This window comes from Chiloscyllium plagiosum, chromosome 21 (genome assembly GCF_004010195.1).
Source record: "Chiloscyllium plagiosum isolate BGI_BamShark_2017 chromosome 21, ASM401019v2, whole genome shotgun sequence".
NCBI lineage: Eukaryota > Metazoa > Chordata > Chondrichthyes > Orectolobiformes > Hemiscylliidae > Chiloscyllium > Chiloscyllium plagiosum.
Window position 1 is genome coordinate 40,797,663 of NC_057730.1, and position 22,895 is coordinate 40,820,557.

General features: G+C 39.3%; 1 protein-coding gene across 1 annotated transcript in view; it reads right to left on the reverse strand.

Moving 5' to 3' along the window:
- Positions 1-7,301, reverse strand: part of LOC122560400 (complement C1q tumor necrosis factor-related protein 1-like) — a 50,607-nt gene extending 43,306 nt beyond the window's left edge. The window contains exon 1 of the mRNA XM_043711033.1: positions 7,230-7,301. The gene's annotated coding sequence lies outside the window, so the exon portion shown is untranslated. The remainder of the gene's footprint in view (positions 1-7,229) is intronic.
- Positions 7,302-22,895: the final 15,594 nt, after the last annotated feature.

The following is a 22,895-nucleotide window of genomic DNA, read 5'->3' on the forward strand; positions in this document are numbered from 1 at the left end:
GAATTGCCTCTAAAACAACCACATCCTTCCTCGGCTTGATGGCTTAACAAACCAATTATGGAAATGGAAAAGCTGCTACAAATACCATATATGATGCTGCCCCGTTCCAGTGGTGCAGGATACTATCAACTGTCATAACCACTGACCATCACCCTAGATCATTTATGGACATACTGAACTTAAGACAGCCAAAGGCTGTCATATATTTTAAAAATATAATTTATTTCAGAGTTTGGAATTTGAAATAGTCACATTGGGTTTTGGCCTGTGTGTATGAGGAGGATTCATGTCAACATTTGTCAGTACTTCTGGAGCCTTTTTTTAAACTAGCATGAGTAAGACTTCTTGGATAATAATGGGAATTTGTTCATATTGAGAGAAGTTTACAAGTGGACAAAGTAATCTTGAAGGGCATGATGTTGCTTTCAGTTAGAAAAATCAGGATTTTTTTTGATTATGAAAAAAGTCAATAGTTTAGAAAGCATTTTGGCTTTGTTTTGCAGAAGTCCTGGCTGAAGTTATTAAACAAATTCTCCTAGTCAAAGAAGTTAATTGAGAAAATAGTTTATATCAGTATTACAGTTTTAGTTGAAAGCTTAGAACCCTGAAGGGCATATTCAAAGATGAGTAAATCTAAACTCAGCCGTGTGCATAATTAAGAAAGAGGTTATCAAACTCTCAGGACTAAACATTGGAAGAAACAATTAATTCAGACCAATAGATATGATAAAGATAGAAATTATCTCTGGTGTTTGCCTCTGGTAAAGTGATGATGTTGGGATAGATGGGATTGTATTTTAACATTTATTTCAGACATTTTCAAGTAAGTAATTTGGTTAGCTCTATTTTATCTTCATTTGTTTTGTGAAATGAACTTCTGTTTTATTGCATGCTTGTGTTCCAGTGAAAAACTATCCTGTTGAATAAAAAAAAATTATCAAGCCAGTTTTTCTTCTGGGATCTGATTTGTCTAGACATAACTTCAGCAGGGATCATGACAAATTGTAAGATATAATCAAATTGAGATGGACAGCAAAAAAAAAGTGAGCTTTCTAATACACCCTTGTGACTGAGAGTCTTCAGAAATGCACCTTTAAGAGTCAACGATTCAATAACTGTTCAGTTACACTTGGAATATAAAGTTCAGTCAGTCTGAAAAATGAAGATCATATGGAGATATGGAAATGGGAATGTTGCTACATAGGATGCAAAGCAATAGTGTCAAATCTACTTGCTTTTCCCTTTATTATTTATTGTTATATTATTGGAATCCCTTAAACAATGACCCTGAAACAATGCAATGGGATATTAGTGCAAGAACATGTCTACCTGACTTCCATCTTTTCATTAGTTTATCCAAACTTTTGTTCTATTTATTTTAAACATGTTAATGCAAAATTAAACAGCGAGGGACCAATTAGTTTTTCACAGCCCATTTCAAGGAAGGAACAGCATAACTTTTTCAGTCAAGGATGACTTAAACTATAATTACAAAAGGATATTGAGGTACTACTTACACTTAGCAGAGGAGGGGAAATTTAACAGCCATTTTTAATTGCATGAGATTTTTGAAATTGTAAATCAGGAAAGATCAGTGTTGGAATGAGATTTGAATAATGTTCAACCATAATTTCAGCAGAAGGTCAATGGAAACCCTGGAGAATGCACATAATGAAATAGTGACCATAACCACTAGTCACAATACATGTTTATATTGTTCTAATGAATTGAGCTCTCATTATGAAAAGCACTAAAAAGGTATTCTGAAGACTCTATAATTGTATTGCCTAGACTGAAACTGTAGAAGTCCAAACAATAATAGTCTCAGGTTCAGTTCCAGTTTAGCATTTGCTGATTGATCTTAGCTGAGGTTAGAAGTACCTCCTTGATAATGACCCAACTGCTCTCGATCCTATTTTCTCTGACCTTCATACCAATCATGCCCAGTGGGGCTGACTCTGCTAGTTCTCTCTCCTTCGTGTTTAGTAATGAATTGGGGACAAGATCAGGCCTCTGTTTAAAACTCCTGTTGTTCACGGTCTCCTTTGAAAAATAGCTGCATGATATTATACAGGAGGATGTTGGCATCCAGCATGACCTTCAAGAGAAAAACAGTGAGAACTAAAGACGGCAAGAGCACCAGTCCAGATAATGAAGTGCTGCAGTTTGACCTTTTGTAGTTCGAAGATGATGATTTAAGCATGCAGTGCAGGTAATCAAGAGCAAGATAAAGTATATTCACAATTGCATTACTTAGACCAGAAGCATTTTCTGTCTATTAGATATTTGCTGGAAGCAACTGGCTGACAACGAAAAAGCTGAAGGACATTCTCCATATGAATCTCCCATCTATGGCCACATGAAAGAGAGAAGATTCCTGATCTGAGCTAAGGATATATTGTGCTTCATTATTATGTAAGTATTTATATGGTGCCTTTGATGAAATATTTTTGAGGTGTAATTGCTATTTTAAAAAACATTTTAAGGAATGTGGTCATCGCTGGCATTGCCCATCCCTAACTACCCTTGAGATGGTGGTAAGCCACCAGTTTGAAAAGGCATGAAGGGAAAAGCCCTTTCAGAATTGATGTGTATCCTTCATAAACTATTTTACTGTAACAATATCTGAACTTAAAAGCTGGATTTACTACTAGAATTAACATTACCGCTTCTCTCTTTTCTTGAAACATTTAATACTGTGACCTATTACCTCACTAAATTATGAATTGCATGTCTGATTCTTTAATTTAGAATTCGCATTGTCTGACAGAGTCTTTTGTATGATTAACTCATGAAACCAACTTGGTGGGGTGATACATAGTTGAGTTATTCCTGGGACCTAACAATGTCATGAATATTATAATCTGTGTGAAACTTTTTATAAAGGTTATTTGGGGGATGATAACACTCTCAACTGACTCCTCATCTTTGGAGAGAGATAGATCATTTCTTGAGGCCCATTTAGCATCATTAAATAACAGATTAGATCTCTCTTCTTTAATCTACAGTTACAAGGAATAAACTGAGAGCTATACTTCATCAGGGATTATCTCAGGCACAAAGCAGTGCCATGGTTCAGTGTTGCTTCCCTAGAGGTTCTTCTGAAGAAGAGAAGAGACATGCTCCACCACTGTCTACTCAATGCTCCATGTCCCTTTGAGCATTAACATTATAAACTTGCCAATACGCAGGACTATCACTCACAAAATTGGGTGCCGAGGATCCCCATCAGACACCTCAAGTGCTATCAACGTCTGCACTATAGAGCAATGGCTCGCACTTATCTGGCAGAGGTCACTCAAGACATAAAAGGAGCTACAGCACTCAATAGCTCATATATCAGCAGCTCACCGACTTCCTATCACAATTAGGAGAAAGTGCACATCTGATAGCTTTTCACCAAAGACTTCCACCACATGACACAGCTTCGGGATGATCACCTCACAGCTATCTCAGAAACACACGTCATATAATGATGGATCAATTTGCATTAACTATTGCTCTTTTACCATTTTGAAACACCTTTCAATCAGAGACATTTAACTCTTAACTTTGTCCATGCCACATACTTCTTATTAGAAATGTGCATGGACAATCACAGCTCCATCTGTATCAATTAACACAGGTCTAATCCTCATATACCCATGCTATTCAATTTAATACTTCTCTCCTGCAAGAGAAGAACATGCTAACGTGCACGAACATGTACATACCTGAGGCTCCTCACCCTCTTTGAGAAGCCAGCTGCTAAGTTGACAACGAAAAAGGGAATATGTCTGTGCTGTAGGGCTGATTTGAAAATGTACAGCCACTCAGTGAGAAAATCTCCAAATAGTTGCTCTGGCTCCACATCAAGCAGCAACATCTGAATAAAACCTTGGGACAGGGTGGTAGCTCCCAGCACTAACAATCTTTTATGCATTTCTTTGCAATCTCCAGTTCTTACTCATAAGCCAGCCTCAAAAGAAAAGTCTCCAGCATCCCACAGGCCCAAATCTACCAACACCTTACAACATAACTCTGAGGAAGAACATGAAAGGAACCTTTCCTCCTCACCCTACAACAACACAGTTGACACTTACCTCAGAGGATGATGTATCTAGTGTAGGCTTGGGGTCACATTATGATGAGCACTGCACTGGCATGGGTCTGCAGCTGAAGGAGAGATCATGGCTGAGGTCTCTGAGACTCAGAAATCTACTGGAGAACAGGCTCCTATTCAGCTCAGTGCAGATGTTGAGTCTCTGGACTCAGTCATTCATGATCTAACTGAGATCCATCAGCAAACAGGGAACATCTGGAAGAGGTATCAGAGATAATGATACTGGACTGGAGCAAAGTGGATGAACAACTCATGCTCAAAACATTGACTCTCCTGCTCCCGGATGCTGCCTGATCTGCTGTGCTTTTCCACTCTAATCCTCACTCTAATCCGACTCTAATCTCCAGCATCTGCAATCCTCACTTTCTCCTGGAAGGAAGTGGACAGGAATTTGCCCAAGTTTGTACTGATGTCATGGCTCTGGCACTGAAGAATATAGCTATCTCATGGTAGAGTTAGCAGCCATTGTGGATCCAGTATAATGATCAGCATCTGCCAGATAAGTATAGAGCCTTTTACTCCATTACTCATGGGGATGGGTTTGATGCTTTTATTCACTGGCTCAAGCCAGGAGAGTCAAGAGTCTCTAACCTCTCCCCTCAAGGGGGGGAAGGAGGTGCCATTTGCACTAACAGGGAGAAGGAATGACAGCCAAGCACTCAGGAATTATAATCTCAGTTCACTCCGAAGAAACCCTTCCACACCATCGCTTCTCCACCCGGGACCTAAATACCTCCATCAGGTCAGGCCCAAGGAGGTTACACTAGCACCAAGATTCCCAGCAGGTTAGAGTTATCCAGGCCACAGGCCACCAGAGAACGCCCATCACGGTCATCTGAGGCAAAGTGACAGCACAATTGACAGGCTTCCATAAGCTCAGTTGCAACAACCGAGATGGCTCCGCGATATAGCAGGAGGAAAAGTAGGATTAAAAAACATTGAAGTCACAGCATCAACTTTCTGTATGACATTACACTTGTCACAATTGTTCAGCAATTTGTACGACTGTTCTGTGGTCCCCTCCAATCTGTTATGACTTCTGACTATTCATGCTTTCCTTGCAGACTATCTTGAGTGATGATGATCACCCTAGAACCTTACATCAAATGCACAGTACAAAGAGGGGCTAAGGCTCTCAGACACCTCTATCCTCTGGGAGGAGCTTAACCTCTGGAACCTAAGCTAGATATTTGGATTTTGGGAATCAATCAGCAGAGAAAGACATTTATATCTCAGCGATAGATGGATATGCGTTTATAAACAAAGTTTTGATTGATATAAGTAATCCCTAGTGTTGTTCTACTGAGAAAACTGAACTGAAGGTTAATGGTGCAAAGGAAACAAATTAATTAACATTTTTTGCTGAACAAAATAACTTAACATTATAAAGTTATGAACCAAACATTCCTTTGACAGCAAGAATGTCTCTGCACCATCATTGGCTTAGAGTTCTGAGTACACACATATGTTACTACAAAATCATTTGCCTTCAGTTCGAGCTGCTGTCATGTTCTCTTGCCTCCTCTCAATACTACCCTGAGTCCTTCAGCTACCCCATCATCAGCTATGATTCCCTCAGCATCCCCATCAGATTCCTCTTTCTCCTTGTCCGGGCAGACATTTCTCCACTTCTAATTTCTAACTGCATCATAGAGATAAACTGAGGATTTTGTATCTGTCTGAGGGTTTCACACTGGGATTATCAGCTACCTCTTGTCATCCAAGAGATGGTCCTGAACATTGAGGGTATGATATCCTCTCTGTTCAGAATCTGGTTAGATAATGCCATGGAGCTCTGAGCACCACATGTATGCAGACAGTGAGCCCTTATACCCGAGGAGCCCAGCGATGCTACAAGTCCAACACCTCAGGCACCTTGTGACCATGGTGAACTGGTCAATCTGTAAAGGGCCTACCAGGTACACGCCTCCTATATGTAGTCTGCTTTATGAGCGTGCATGTTTCCTGTTTTTGGCTGACAAGATTGTGCCCATGAATATAACTCCAAGTTTGGGGTGTTAATATGTGGTCATAATATGTTAATGAATACAGAACAGGTTGCCGAGCATGGAGTCCCTGGTTCTCAGGACTCACATCCAGCATCCAGACACTCCACTGCACCCTCACACACCAACATTGTCACTGGCCTGATCCTCACTTCTCATGGTTTCCACACACCTATAACTATTCTGCTGTAGCAGGTTCATCACCCGTGGTACATACAGTCACTGACCTTCCACCTATCAAATCAAAGTGGCATGCAATAAAAGGCAACTGATTAAAACTAGTGAAGGATAAGGATGCTCGTGTCATAGAGAGGAGATGGTTTCTCACATCATGGATGGGTGATGATGGCAATCCTTGGAATCCAGTGTCAGTGAGACCATTGAGGATGATTGCATATTCCTGCCTTATATCCTTTTGCCTCCCAACTCAACTTCATCCTACTATGTGGCATGCTAACTGCAGACAGCATGATAAAAGCATTTCTTGATTTCCTCCTTATTCCTCTTCCCTCACCCCTTGGAATTCCCACTTCCAGATACCCATAAACTGCCACGTGCCCAAACACACCAGACCCTGAAGGAAGAGAGAGCAAGAGAGAGAAGCAAGACGTTGTGAAGGTACATTGTTATTTGCTCTGACACTTCAAATACCTAAGAGGCTGGGAGACACGATCATTCATCCAGATGCATATAATCTGCAGATGGGCCACGAGGAAAGGATGGCTCATTTACCTAGCTCCCTTTGGGGTGACGCCATAGTAGTTCTGTTGCAGAGGACTCACATGAAAACCTCAAATGGGGCAGCAGACAGGAAAACATTATATGCATCAGCTGGCCTGCTTTGCAGATTGCCTCTTGTTATTGTCAAGGAACATGGAGACATCTGGCACCATGTTGCTTGAGGGCAAAAGGTACAGCTTGTCCTCAACGCAGCCATCTCATTGTGATGTTACATTCGTAGAGACAGTGTTGCTACTGTACTGCCCTTACAACAGTTGCAGCTGTTATGTAGATAGGTATGATGCCACTGAGAATGTAAAATTGAGGAAGTTGTCCAAACACACTGCACAGGTATTTTCAAATAACCTTACAAACGAAAAACTTTTTAAAAATGCCCTTACCTGTAATTTGTGTGCCTGGCCCTTTAAGGGATGCTAACACAGGATCCATCTGTAAATGCTTGTACTACCGAGTGTTCTACAAAGGCAATGACTGGATGTGTATGGTTTAAATTTCATATCCTGTCATAACATCAGCCAAATGGAATGTGTGACGACAGCATAGTATCGATTCAAAGCTTTCCAGCACAAGGCATACTCTACATGGCCCCTAATCCTCATAGAACACTGTGCAAGTTGCACAGGAAGAGGCCAGAGGAACAAAGGCTGCACCAATACCCTTCTCCCCACTGGAGGCAGTGGTCTGGAAATTAATTTGGTATTCTCTAACTGCAGAATTATCGGGGTCATTCTAAGTTCTTCCCGATAACAAGTCTATCAATAATTACTGCAGGAAACCTTGCTTCTGGATATCTGAGTGGAAATCATCTGTCAATTATAGTTTCCTGAGATTAATGGAGCAACAAGACTTTAATTAATTAGGTTTACAGCCTCTTTTAGTGCCAATCCAACATGCCAGTTTTGTTCATGTTTTATTTTCAGTGTTATAAAAAAAGACAATCAATGGGAAATGATTGGAACACAGAAAGTGTCCAGATAAATTGTTTTTACATGAAACATGTATGAGACTCATTGTCTCAGATATGCTGAGCTGTATTTTGCGATGAAAATTAAAACAGAGGAACCTATGTTTATTGTTGCAGTTGCCAATTATACATGGACTGCAGCTCTGAGTCAGAAAGTTCTGTGTTAGTAGTTATTCAGGCTGATATACAGTGCAACACAAGAAAATGCAGCCATGCTGAAGGTACTAGCTTCTGGCTAAGACATTAAACAAGGTGTTTTCTAACCTCTCAGGTAGGTGTAAAAATTCCATGGAAATATTTTGAATGACCGTAAGGGAATTCACCATAGTAGTTGCCTACCAATATCATGTAAGCTATTACCTTGTTTTATCACATTGCATTTTTGAGCTCTTATTGTGCAAATCAGTCTCTTAATATGCCTGCCTGGCATCTCGGGAGGCCATATGGTGCCCAATAAATGGGGATACTTGGGAATAATCAATTTGGCATGGGTCTGAACAGGGAGTATGGGAGTATGAGTTGAAGGACAGAGGTAACAATGTGAAAGCCGCTCTCTGTCCTGTGCTCCTCCTGAATAAAGCACCCTCACTGGGAACACTAAATAAACTGGATACAATCACCTCAAAGGAATAGTAAAGGGATTAGCACCAGTGGAAAACTTCTTAGATTTCATAACATCAGGAATCTCTCCTTTATAAATAGGTTTCTGATTTGTCACGCACCCACCCCATTTCATGCTACCACTTGTTTCTGAGCTTACACTTCAATGATTCCTGACACCTGAGATTTTTTCTGACTGTGTTTCTGGTAAATAAGCTTCCACATGGTTATAAAAACACTTGGCGTGAAACTCTATCTTTCGTTTCTTTTAAGTACAGATAGTATAATAAATTCAGAAATGTGCATCACAAGTGCGAATTAACATTCATAAACTAGAACAAAGTATGGCATGATAATGGAACAGAGCTCATGATAATTTTGAAATGTCAGAGGAGTCTTCTAGTTGCACATGTCACAGAAACGATGAATGTTTCTATCGTTCCATCATCATTGGGTCTTATACGGAGACAGGTGTGTTTTCTTCGTACAATTGGAGAGTGATTCATTGGCAAACTTCTGAGAGTTTAAAATATTATTTATTCTCACACACTTACATCAAATTAAATACAACGTTGTACACGTTAATTTTCACTCATACAATCACACACCCAATGACTAGCTATAGGTAAACATAATGCAGTTTTACAGGTTACAGTTAACTTGGTCTTTGGCTTATGATTACTGATCTCCCCATAGGCCAACTGATGGTTTCTTGAGACTTTTAAGTGATTTAAAATTGAAGTGAGGGTCTTATAAAGTGAAGGGTTCATGATAGGCTATGAAATTTCTTATAATTCAATTCTTAAGCCTTTGGTTCTCCACTGATCTTTGGAGCTGGAACACATCCAGATGCTTGACACCATGCAGCTGAATTCTGAGTCTCGTTCACAGACTGGCTGAACTGAGAATTTTGATGACTTCTTATCTCTTAGGTAAATCTTTAAGGACAAAGGAAACATGGCTGAGTTCGTTGTGGCTTTTCACAAACTTATAGTCTTTTTACAAGTGTTCAAGTTGATTCCACATCATGTGTTGTGGGTTAACACTTCTTCACGTGGATCCATCCAGTCCAGTTGAATGGGAAATACCTTCATAATAGAATGGGAATTAAGAGTGACCATTGCCTTTACTATTCCATAAACTGAGTTTCAATCTTTCTATTTACACAGTCTCAAACTTGGAGAAAGGCAGTTTAGAAATCTCCACATTCTTTCCTTTTGGCCCAACCTAAAACAATCAAAAGTACAAATTCCCTGGATGGCTGTGAAAGTTCACATTTACTTAATACAGGTTGTTCTCCTATAATGTGTGTTTCATTCACACGAATTCACTCTAACACGATTGACAAATTGAGCTCACTGTTTCTAAAGTGTGAAGTTTTAAGGCATGTATTGGTTATAATGCGATTCCAGCCCCATTAGTTTAAATGGTGGTGCTATTACATGATTTTGTTTTCATAAGACGGGATTGCACAAGAACTACATTAAAGCAGAACTGACTGTACTAAGACTCAAGCCAATACCTATTTGTCTCAAATACCAAAGTTCAGCTGATTTACTGCAGCCATTTTACCAGCTTCTGTCAAACTTTTAAAAACATTAAGTATGTAAGTTAGCTCACTGAGCTGGAAGATTTGTTTTCAAACATTTTGTCATCATACTAGGTAACATCATCAATGAGAGTCTCTGGTGAAGCGCTGGCTTAAAAGCATTCTTTGAAAGTTCATAAAATGTCTGGCATGACACAAAACTGAATCCAGGTGTAAACCAGAAGGGGAGTTACATTTTATTTTTTTCCTGAGTAAGAACACAATGCAAAATTCAAAGTTTTAAAAGCGACCTTTGCCCTTTTATCCACATTAAGTGCCAGAGACAGTAACTTGCAATGTTTTCACAACTGTATGACTCTATCTGATATTCTAATGATTGAATTAAGACAACTAAGCTATTTCTTTTCCTGATTGATTTAATCTCTGTAGTCATGAATTGAAGATATTCTGGCCGCTGCATCACACTGAACCTGGCACAGAGGTGAGTGACAGATTGGCCAAGAGTTTGCTGAAACAAGAGTGATGAGGCTATCAACACTCATGAGTCTTGCAGGTTAATCTAATACGAGCTTATAGGAACCACACAAGCACAGTTGAATTCAGAAATCCTGAAATGTCAGTCAGAGGTGCCCTGCTCCTCCGCAAGGCCCATCGTTGTGGTCCTTAATGATAACTCAGCAGTGAAGTCACTGTAATGGCCTGAATATGTAATGCTTAACTAACAGCTCTGCTGTAAAGACAAATAAAAAAAAATTGGACAAGGTCATTCAGGAGTAAATGAGTTTTTAACGGCTTAATAAGAGACTATTATACTGAACAACTGTACGGTTCTGAAAAAATAATGTAGCATTTATAGCATCTCATCCTCCAAAAATAAAATTAATGCTGAAATTTTTTAGTTAAATGTTTTTGTGTAGTTTTCTGTTTTTCCTTTTTATCTCTCTATTAATCCTATACCTATATCCTAATCTTTAGTTTACAACCAAAAGAATGGTTTAAATATGATTTATGTTTCCTAGTTTATAGGAACTCTGGTTTGTAGTCTGTCAGTCGCTGTGAGGATCAAGTTGATGATTTGCAATATGCTTGGCCTGATTACAGATGCCACAGATTCCCATGTAGAGGCTACTGTGCTGATCAGTTGCCTAATCATTGGAAATCTCTGTTGACAAGACTCTGGGCAAATGCACATAAACTGAACAGCACTGTTTCCTCACTACTGAGAAAGAAAGTACAAGCCATTGCAGTAGTGCCACACTTCTGAAAGAATGGATTGAATTTTTCTGCCTGTGGCATAAGTGATGACAAGAACATTGGGTTAATAGGGAAAGACTGAAAAATTCTGAATCTAGACATCAAGAAAAATGTTTGCTATTTTCACCTTAAATCTTAAATGGCAACTTCAGAATCTCACCACTGAGAGGAGATTACCTTATTTTCATGCAATAATATCTCATTAAAACCCTCATCTCACTTTATTAATGCATTACTTCAATTCTTCTCTCCTTCCTTAAGAAACTAAATGGTTGAAAACCCAACATATAAGTCAGAGCAGTTACCTGGTGGCAGGCTTACTGATTGCTTGTCCGTCATCCAACTCTCACTCACAAGGTGAACAGAAGTGAGGAACGACCTGTGCAAGGTACATAATCCCTACACATTGTGTTAGCCTCCATCTTGCCACATTGAAGTGCAATGCTTTGACTGCTGTCGTCAATGTCACAGTTTTAAAAAATCGGACTGTATGAGATTATAATGTAAGAGGAGAGCAATGTTTGGTCATTACAACATTTTTCATTCTCAGGCTAGCTGAAGAGGCTGCTCACTTCTCACATGGCTTCAATTTAACCAGATCCAACAGTGAAAATTGTACTGTGGCAGATATTTTAACAGTACAAATGAGCATATGCTTAGAAAGGTGAGTGTTTATTTATAATGATGTTGCACAATGCCACCAATGAGCCCTTGCTAAGCTTTTCTTCCTCTGCCTCTCACTCTGGCAGTCCTCTGTGTGCCAAAAGGCATTAAGACACAGGAGCAGTAGACCATAAGACCATAACACATTGGAGTGGAACATGATACTTATCTTTATTAGCTGAAGCATAAAATTCAACAGCACAGAAAGTAAGCTGGACCTCTATACAATGTTAGTTAGGCCACAGCTTAGGCAGTTCTGGTCACCATAATATAGGAAGGATGCAATTGCATTTGAGATGGTGCAGAGGAGATTTACCAGGATGCTGCCTGGGCTGGAGGGTCTGTGTTCTGAGGGAAGACTGATAGGCTGAGTTGGTTTTCTTGGTGCAATGAAGGTTGAGAGTTGACCTGATAGAGGTGGATAAGATTATGAAGGGGCGGAGGCAGGTTGGATAGGGAGGCACTTTTTTTCATTAGTGGTGGGTCAATAACCATGCAGCACAGAATTAAGAGGTAGAAAGCTGAGAGAAGGTTTGAAGAAAAATGATTTCACTCAGAGGTTGATGGGAGTTTGCTGCCTGAAAGTGTGATTGAATCAGAAACTCTCATTACATTTAAACAGTATTTAGGTAGTCACTTCGGTTGTCCACCTCTTGGACCATAGGCTATGGCCAAGAACTGGAAAACGGGATTAATGTAGACAGACACTTGCTGACCAGTGTAGACACAGTAGAGTGGATGACCTCCTTCTATGCCGTAAATATCTATTAGCCTGAGTTTATATAAAAAAATGAAGGGTAGAAAAATAGGAACCATTCAGGAGGATGTGTGGGAAGAAAGGAATTTAATTAAGTGAAGTAACAGGACTGAAAGAAATGAATGAGATGAAGAGAGGAGGATGCTGTAATAAGTAGGTGGGTGAATTGCTAAGCAACGTGGATAGGGTTGATTTATTTGGAGACGATTTGCTTGGATACTTGTCCTAAGGCCAGTTGTGATGTGTAAGATTGTACCCAATGCTGCACACTAATCTTATTACATTAGTGCCAAGCAAATCGAACTACGAAGCATGTATTTCTGCTCTGCAAAGCACAGAGGAAATTCAGTCTGCTTTCCTAAATCTCCCGTTTAATTTCTATTGAGGCACATTTCTGCAAAAAATCTGCTATTTTGTGTTTTGTTGGGTACAATCCTCTGCATGAGATTTCCTAGGTCAGAATATATTTCTAAAGATAAGATTCCATTTAATTTGATCATAGAAAGTAAAATGTGCCTCAATTACACATTCAATCTGTGTCAGGTTAGGCTTTATGTACAGATGTGTACTTAACTTATAGAAACAAACTTGGAAATAAAATTAGTTGAGAATGTGAAAGAAGCTGTCAACTCACTGTAACCTACTTTGAACAATTGAGTGTGTATGTGGGCACAACATATGAGTGATGTGTATGAGTACAAGGGTGGATGTGTGTATCAGAAATTGAGCAGAGATGAGTGTGTGTGTAAGATTGTGAGTGTGTGTAGGTAAATAGGCATATGTGGGATGTGGGTATGAACGTATATGCTTGAGAGTGTGCCAGTGAGTGACTGTAGGGATAAGTGTGCTTGTGTGTATGTGTGAGTGAGTTTATGTGTGGATGAGTGTGTTTTTGGAGAATGTGCATGAGTGCTAGACTCAGTCAAATGTGGCTTTGATTTTTAAGGGCAGTGACTCTACCTCATCCGTAGAGTTCAGCTCTTTTGTCTGTGCTCTGACCAAGGCTCGAATGGGATCAGTAGCCAAATCTGAACCTAAACCTAACCACTTATAAGCACGTTATTGCTGAGGATGTGTTGCTTTATAGCACTGTTTATGAATCATTCTATCATTTTACAGATAGAGTCATAGAGTCGTAGAGATGTACAGCACTGAAACAGACCCTTCAGTCAACTTGTCCATGCTAATTAGATATCCCAACCCAATCTAGTTCCACCTGCCAGCACCCAACCCATATCCTTCCAAAACCTTCCTATTCATATACCCATCTAGATGCCTTCTAAATGTTGCAATCATACTAGCCTCCACCACTTCCTCTGGCAGCTCATTCCATATACGTACCACCCTCTGCATGAAAAAGGTCCCTTTTAAATTTTTCCCTCTCACCCTAAACCTATTCCCTCCAGTTCTGGACTCCCCCACCCCAGGGAAAAGACCTTGTTTATTTAGCCTATCGATGCCCCTCATAATTGTATAAACCTCTATAAGGTCACCCCTCAGCCTCCAACGCTCTGGGGAAAATAATCCCAGCCTACTTAGCTTCTCCCTGCAAATGAAATCCTCCAGCCAAGGCAACATCCTTGTAAATCCTTTCTGAACCCTTTCAAGTTTCGCAACATCCTTCTGATAAGAGGACTTGTCTTAGTTGAGAACATAATCTTCAGTTAATTGATAAATTAAACAAAAGCTAGACTTTACATAGAAATTAATTCTTAAAACATTTCCATTCACCAACTCTCAGTACAAAGAATCTTTTCCATTCTCAGGACACTAGTAAAATACCCTTGGTGCATTGCTGCAGTACCTACTCTAGATACAGTGTGCCAGTGGGACATAGGGTGGATGTTTCAACTAATTGACAATGTTGACATTGATAAGAAAGTGTAAGTATGCATTTCCACAATTGTGCATCAGTGTTAGTGTTCACTTTGCATTATCATATAAATATAGCCTCAATAAGAATCAAACTGCAAATTGACACTGAACTGCCAAATGATATTTCCCAAATTTTCCCTTCAATTCACTGCAGATTTGATTCCCTTTAATGCCTAATCTTCACAAAACAAAAGTTAGAATGTAATTGTGCCGAAAGAACACAAGGAACGGGTTCAAGGGATAATCCTACATTTCCACTAATTCTAATTAATAGGCCTGAGACCTGTTAACCTCCAGCTCATGCTCATAAATCTAATGAGCTACCTGAATGTATGGTTAGTAAAGTGGAGATGAATTGCCGTCAATAGATTCGGGAACGGAGGTGGTGACCAATAAAGGAGAGGACAGTGCCTTGAGCTGGTAACACCACACAGCTTTGCTATATTTTATATATTTTAAAGGTATATTTTAAGAAGTTTAAAAAAAACATTTTGCCAATTATCATCAACTTTCAGAATTCTCTTTGCCCATTGCATAGGCATCTGAAGAACTGAAAACCTAGTCAAAACCTGTATGGTATAAACTCTAACTTGCTTTTGGCAACATGGGACCTAAAACAGACCCTAGGTCTGTGTGTCAGGAGTCAGACAGACCATCTGAAAAAAGACCCAAACATTTCCTTCCTTAAAGGGCATGGTGAACTAGTTGGATTTTTCAATGACAGTCCAGCAGCTTTATTAGTATTTTATTTTGAATTTTTAAAAAAACCTCAGTTCAAATTCTTAAACTTCTACAGTAAGATTCAAATTCACATTCTGTGTACTATTAGTCCAGACTATAGTAAATCAACTGTTGGGACTAACTAGCAATGCTTTATTTAGCTCGTCACGAACCATTACATTGACCTTGTGTGTCTCACGCCTGGAATTGTTTGATTTATGCTCAGAATTTCATTGATTTCATGCCATTCACTTTGCCACACAATGCCATTGTGACGGAATCACATGGTAACAGAACACCTTGATAAATAGTGTAGTGCTCTCTGTGACCTTGTTGATCTATGTCAAAACCCACACAAATTCACATCCATCAGGAAAACACATTTTTGCAATCAAGGCACAATGAAGAGCTTGCAGCTTTGATTTAGCACAATTATTATAAACAATATTTTAATGTATACTCTCGTCCTTCAAACAGGTTCCATCCTGGCCTCCTACACATGACCATTCTTTAAGTTATTTCCTTCCTGGCCTTACGTTATATTTAAAACAAGTCTGCTAAAGTCATGGAAAATAGTGAAAAAATGTTTCAGATTGAATCACAATTTACCTAAAGATAATTGGAAAAGTTTTCCCTCCATTGACTGAGAACGTACTGAGACAGAGAGTTCAAGTCAACTCCCATCTGTCCCAAGATAGTGTCACTAATGGTAATTCTCATTTTAATTCCAGTTGGGAGTTACATTGAAATGGGAATCTATGGCATAGATGCTAGACCATATAAGCCTTTACATGACTTCACAATATGTGATGTGATCGTATAAGTGTACCCGTCTTGCTTTCACTTGTTCTTTCTGTGTAATGGAGTCAGTGTAATCAGTCAATTCTGTGTAATGTACAGTGAGAACCAAGACTGTGTATGCAAGTCTGTGATATTTAGCTACCCAAGCATTTACACTTGTTCATAAACTTCAAGAACTTGACTTTGTCATGTATGTCAAGCAAATTACCACGAAGAAAATCACAATCTGCTATGTGGCACCAGTAAGTGGGCACTAAAACATTGCCTTGAAAGTTAGTTAGTTAGTTAGTTTGCGGTAGATGTTAAATGCTGAAAAGGTGACAGCAGCATGGCAGCTGAGAAAAGTCTAAATTCAAAGCTGAAGTTAAAACTACAACCAAAAATAAAGACTACAAACCCATGCTGAAGTACACTGCGCTCTCTACCTCTCTCATATTTTTTTCAATTAAATAAAGCGTCTTGTGAGAGACGCAAAGCAGCTCCAATTTAAAAGTGATAATTCCAAAGTGCTGAAAGACAGTTCCAATCTAAGACAGTGATCCTGAATCAAAGTACCGAAATATAAACTAAAGAAAATGCTTTTTACATTAAACAGGCCTTAACTGTGTCCAAACATTGGTCGATTCAGCCATTTCTTTTCTGATACAGTATGAAAATGAGAAAATAGCACAAGTGACATCATCACTGCTTCTTATTTTGCATGAATGCCACCTATCAGCATAAGCCTGTAACATTTAAAGGGGCAATAAAAGATAATGAAATAGAGAGAAGTCAGCAAACAATAAACAGAAAAACATTACACTATTATATAGTCTTCTATACTAGCTTTTTAGAGCACATAAAGCTAAATCCAAGAGAGCATAAAGCTACATAAAAGAAATTTGAACAGCATAGATCTAGCCATGGACAGGCAATTCATTATCATTCTGTCAGCACTTTAGGTACTTAAAGAATCAATCTTTACTGAATGAATTAGGAAGTAACTGAGAAAAAAATGACAGACAGTCAAGTTTCTTCTCTCTTTACACGCTGAAAGGTTAGGAAGAATAAGAAGTCAATTATATCAACCTCAACAGATGAGAGAACTTCTCCTTCACATCGGAATCATTCTGAGCCATGGTACAAATAATATTTTCCATGTTCAAAGACTTGACTACTTTTACTAAATCCCATTTTAAATCAATATACCACCAGCACAACAGTTTGAACACACTCAGTATGTTCAGTGTTCCTCAACAAAGTGTGTCATACAGTCATAGAATCGTACAGCACGGAAACAGACCTCTCAGGCCAACATGCTGACCATAATCCCAGACTAAACTAATCCCACCTGCCTGCACCTGGTTCATATCCCACCAAACCTTTCTTAATCATGTACTTATTCAAATATCTTTTAAATGTTGTAACTCTACACACATCCACCACTTCCTCTGGAAGTCATTCCACACATGAACTGTGTGGAGTTTGTGCATTCTCCCCTTCTCTGCGTGGGTTTCCTCCAGGTGCTCTGGTTTCCACCCACAATCCAAAGATGTGCATTGGTGTGCATTAGGTGGATTGGCCATGCTAAATTGCCCATAATGGGATGCGTAGGTTAGGTACATTAGTCAGGAGTAAATGCAGAGTAATAGGGTAGGGGAATGGGTCTGGGTGGGTTACTCATTGGAGGGTCAGTATGGACTTGTTGGGCCAAATGGCCTGTTTCCACACTGTAGGGAATCTATGAACACTCTGTGTAAAAACAAATGCTCCTCGTCTTTTTAAAAGCTTTCTCCTCTCAACAATATGTCCGTACTCTTGAAATCCCCCATCCTATGGAAAAGATAACTGCCATTGACCTTACCTATACCACTCATGATTTTATAAACCTCTATAAGGACACCCCTCAACCTTCTGCAATCCAGTCAAAAAATCCCTGCCTCTCCAGCCTCTGCTTATAACTGAAACCCTCCATTCTCAACAACATCCTGGTAAATGTCTTCTGAAACTTCTCCAGCTTAATAATATCCTTCATATAACAGGGTGACCAGAACGGGACACAGTACTCCAGAAAAGGCCTCATCAACATCTTGTCCAACCCCAAAGTAACATGCCAACTCCTATACTCAAAGGTCTGAACAATGAAGGCAAGCATACTAAATGCCTTCATAAGCACCCTATCTATATGTGACCAAAACTTCAAAGAATTACACCCCTGAACCCATAGGTTTCTCTATTCTCTATTCAAGTTTATGAAACACAATTTCCCTTTTACAAAACCATGCTGACTATCCCTAATCATTCTTTGCCTCTCCAAATGCATATAAATTCTATCTTTCAGAATCACTTCCCAACAACTTACCTAACACCAAATTCAGATTCACAGGTCTGTAGTTCCCAGGTTTCTCCTTACATCTCTTTTTAAATAATAGCACAAGATTAGCCACTCTCCAGTCATCCAGCACCTTACCTCTAGTTATAGATGATACAAATATTTCTGCAAGATGTCCTGTAATTTCCTCCCTAACTTTCCACAACATCCTGGGATACAGATCCCAGAGATTTATCCACCTTCATATTTTCTAAGACCTCCAGCATTTCCTCTTCTGTAATGTGAAATGATTTCAAAACATCAGTATTTATTTCCTTGAGTTCTCTAGACTCCATTTCTTTCTCCACAGTAAAAACTGATGTGAAATATCCACTTCATATCTCTCCCATCTCCTGAGATTCAACATAAAGATGACCTCTTTGATCTTTAAGTGGCCTTACTCTCTCTAGTTGCTCTCTTGCTTTTAATGTACTTGTAGAATCTCTTACGGACTCTCTCCTTAATATTATACATCCTTAGTATTATTTGCAAAGGCTATCTAATGGTCCATTGTACACAGTGCACCCCACCAAGAAATGTGCAAAAAATGGGATGTTTACCATGTGTCCTGTTCTCCTCACTATTCTAAGTCAAGTGGTCTCACAGAACACACTGCTCATATGGTAAAGTCTATGATTATTAGTTGTAAAGGAACTTGCCCAAGATTTTCAGATAGCTATGTCAAATCTATGTTCTATTTTTAAAGACAACGATTTGCCCTCACCAGCAGCTCTTTTGTTTGGAAGACAAATTGACACTGTCCTCCCCTCCCACATTCTCATCACCGAAACAAGGTGCACAACACATTGTTGTAAGGAAGGGGAAAAAATAGCTTAAAAGTATGATCAATACAAACAGTTATCCCAATTCGAACCAGGACCAAAACATATGGGTTTGAGATTTTTATGTGACAGATATGTTCATGGAACGATCTTATGTCATTGTATCCAACCTAGATCATATGACATCATAATGATAAATGTCACTTTTTGCAAAAAAATGTTGATGTATTTGAACTACAAATCATCAGTCACCCATTACACAGGATGACAAATTAGATACTGAAAATATCATGCCAGAAAACAACCATCACATTTACAACAGATGATACACATACATCCATGACACAAGACAGCATACTGCTTGATGAAGTTACACTGCCAAGTCATGATAACTGTCTTGAGATTAGACATAGTTATGCTGTAGGTCTATCCATGTGTTATCTGAAATATAAAAAACAAATCTAAACCTTGCAAATGTTATTAGAAAGGGGTTCCCATTCTTTAAATAGAAAAATTGGGGTGGGAGGGGGCATAGAATGGCCAGACAGGCCGATACTTTAAAAACAATTACATGTCATCACAGCATGTAATGTTCTGGTATGACTGTCTTCACCCCTCCCTTGGTATAATGGAGTCATTGTAGTCAGTCAATTATGCATGTAACAGACAACAAGATCAGTAACACAGATCACAGAATATTTGTATAAATCAAAGTTGTGTAAATTGGTAATGTTGTGAATAAAATTTAAGACACCTGTCTCAACAAGAACCCAAGTATTTGTGGTATATGTTATTTGGACTAACATATAGAAAATCACAAACCGTATCTGTGGCTAACCCTCAAGGAATCTCATTAGAGCTCATTGAATTGAGGACAATACAGTATACAGGCTGAGAATGAAATCAGAGAGTCATTTTAGGTATGGTGGAGTGTATCTGCTATATGCCTCAGGGACCAGTGCTTGTTGCCTCAGTTATTTACAAACTATTTCAACGGCCTAAATGAGAGAACCACGTTTAAGATAGCTAGTATTTACTTACACTCCGAAGCTAGGTTGGAATGTAGGCCAACAGGAGTTTGCAAAGTAGCTGTAAAAGAATATTCTTCAGTTATGAGGAGAAGGCTGATGATCAGAGAGACAGTAATATAGTGGTAATGTCACTGGACTATTAAACCAATTAATGAAAATCTGGAAATGAAAACTTAATAATAATGAACATAAAACTATTATCAATTGTAAAACCCTATTTGGTTCAAAAACATCCTTAAGGGGAGGATATCTGCAATCTTGGTCTGACGTATATATGACTCTAGACCCATAAAAATACAGTTGACTCTTAAATACCCTCTGAAACAGCATGCAAGGCACGAGTTCAATGGTAGTTAGAGATATGCAATAAACGATAGACTTGTCAATGACTGCCTTTGCCCATGAAATAAAAAAAATGAGCAAGATGGTGGCAAAACAGGAATCTATCTACATGGGTAGGAAGAAAGGAAGTCCAGTGACGAGTAAATATTGGTAATCAGAGGGATTTGGGTATCCATAGTTGCAATACATGAAACAAAGGAAGTTAAGTTGCAAGCATACTAAACAATTAGGAAGACAAATGGCTCATTTTTTTGCAAAAATGGTCAGAAGTTTAGTTAAGATAGCCTTGCTTCAGTTATATAAGGAATAAGTGAAAATACATTTCGAGTACTGCATAACATTTACATTTCATTACCTAAGGATGCATTTAATTCAGAGGGAAAACGGCTAATGTTTATGAGATTCGTTAATGGAATGAAAGAGCTACTCTGTGAAAAAATGAGTAAAATGAGCTGTATTCTCTGGCAGTAAGGAGGCTAAGACGTGATTGTGAAATCTATAAAATTTTTAGAGAGTTTAATATTGTTGGTGCTGAGAGGCTGTTTCCCCAGCTGGAGCGTCTGGAACTAGAGCTCCTACAACATCAGCCACTTTGAAAATTCCTACAGATTTGGGAATCTTATTGAATTCTTTGAGGATGTGACAAAAGACGCTGAAGAAGGTCGAGCAGTGGATGTGGTGTACATAGATTTTAGCAAGGCGTTTGGTAAAGTTCCCCGTGGTCAGCTCAGTCAGAAAGAGGAAGGGGATACAAGGAAATCTGATTGTCTGGATGCAGAATTGGCAGGTCCATAGAAGACAGAGGGTAGTGGTAGATGGAAAGTATTCAGTCTGGAGCTTGATGACCAGTAGTGTTCTGCAGGGATCGGTGCTGGGACTTCTGCTCTTTGTGATCTTTATAAATAACTTGGAAGAGGAAGTTGAAGGGTAGTTTAGTAAGTTTAACGATGATGCGAAGGTTGGTGAAGTTGTGGATGGTGTGGAGAGCTGTTGTGGGTTGCAACAAGACATTAACAGACTGCAGAACTGGGCTGATAAGTAACAGATGGAGTTCAACCTGGAAAAGTGTGAAGTCATTCACTTTGGAAGGTCGAATTTGAATGCAGAATACAGGGTTAAAGGCAGAATTCCTGGCAGTGTGGAGGATCAGAGGGATCTCTGGGTCCATGTCCCTAGATCCCCCAAAGTTGCCACCCAAGTTGATTGGGTTGTTAAGAAGGCATATGGTGTGTTGGCTTTCATTAGCAGGGAGATCAAGTTTAAGAGCCACGAGGGTATGCTGCAGCTATATAAAGCCCTGGTCAGACCATATTTGTAATATTGTGTTCAGTTCTGGTCATCTCATTGGAGCAAAGATGTGGAACTTTTAGAGAAGATGTAGAGGAGATTTACCAGGATGCTGCCTGGACTGGAGGGCATGTGTTATGAAGAAAGGTTGAGGGAGCAAGGGCTCTTTTCATTGGAACGAAGAAGGATGTGAGGTGACTTGATAGAGGTGTACAAGATGTTGAGAGGCACAGATAGAGTGGATAGCCAGAGACTTTTTCCTAGGGTGGAAATGTCTATCACGAGGGGGCATAATGTTATGGTGATTGGAGGAAGGTTTAGGGGAGATGTCAGTGGGAGGTTCTTTACACAGAGAGTGGTGGGTGCTTGGAATGCACTGCCATCAGTGGTAGTAGAGTCAGATACATTAGGGATGTTTAAGCAACTCTTGGATAGGCACATGGGTAGTACAATGAAGGGTATGTAGGTTAGTCTGATCTTAGAGTAGGATAAAAGGTCGGTACAACATCAAGGGCTGAAGGGCCTGTAGTGTGCTGTACTGTTCTAAGTTCTATATTCTAATCCCCTTATGAGTTCCGTAGCTAAAGCTGTGATAGTCAGACAATGAGCATATACAGAACAATAGTTGATAGATTTTGAATTCTAAGGAAATTGAGTGATGTGAGGAAAGGATGAGAAAGTGAAGTAATGGAGAATTCAATTTTATTGAATGGTTGAATAGGCTTGTGGTGCAAGAGTCAACTTATTCGTAACTTGTAACAGCTTTTCCTTACGTTTTCTCAATATTTTCAGAAGGCTTCTCTGCTGGTGAGGTACTTAGGGAAGTGCTGTGAGCTAAGCATTCAGGATAGCCAACATAGGCACAGCAAGATCCCATATTGATACAGTCTGTTTATTTTAATGTAAATGCTGACCAGGGTACTGTACAAAACTCCCAATTCTTTTCTACAAATCATGCTATGAGATCTTTCTTATGCACCTGGCAGGGTCAATAGGGGCTACTAGTTTAATATTCCACCCCTTCAAGAAATGCCACTCTGGCAGAGCAGAATTCCCATGGTACTGCACGGG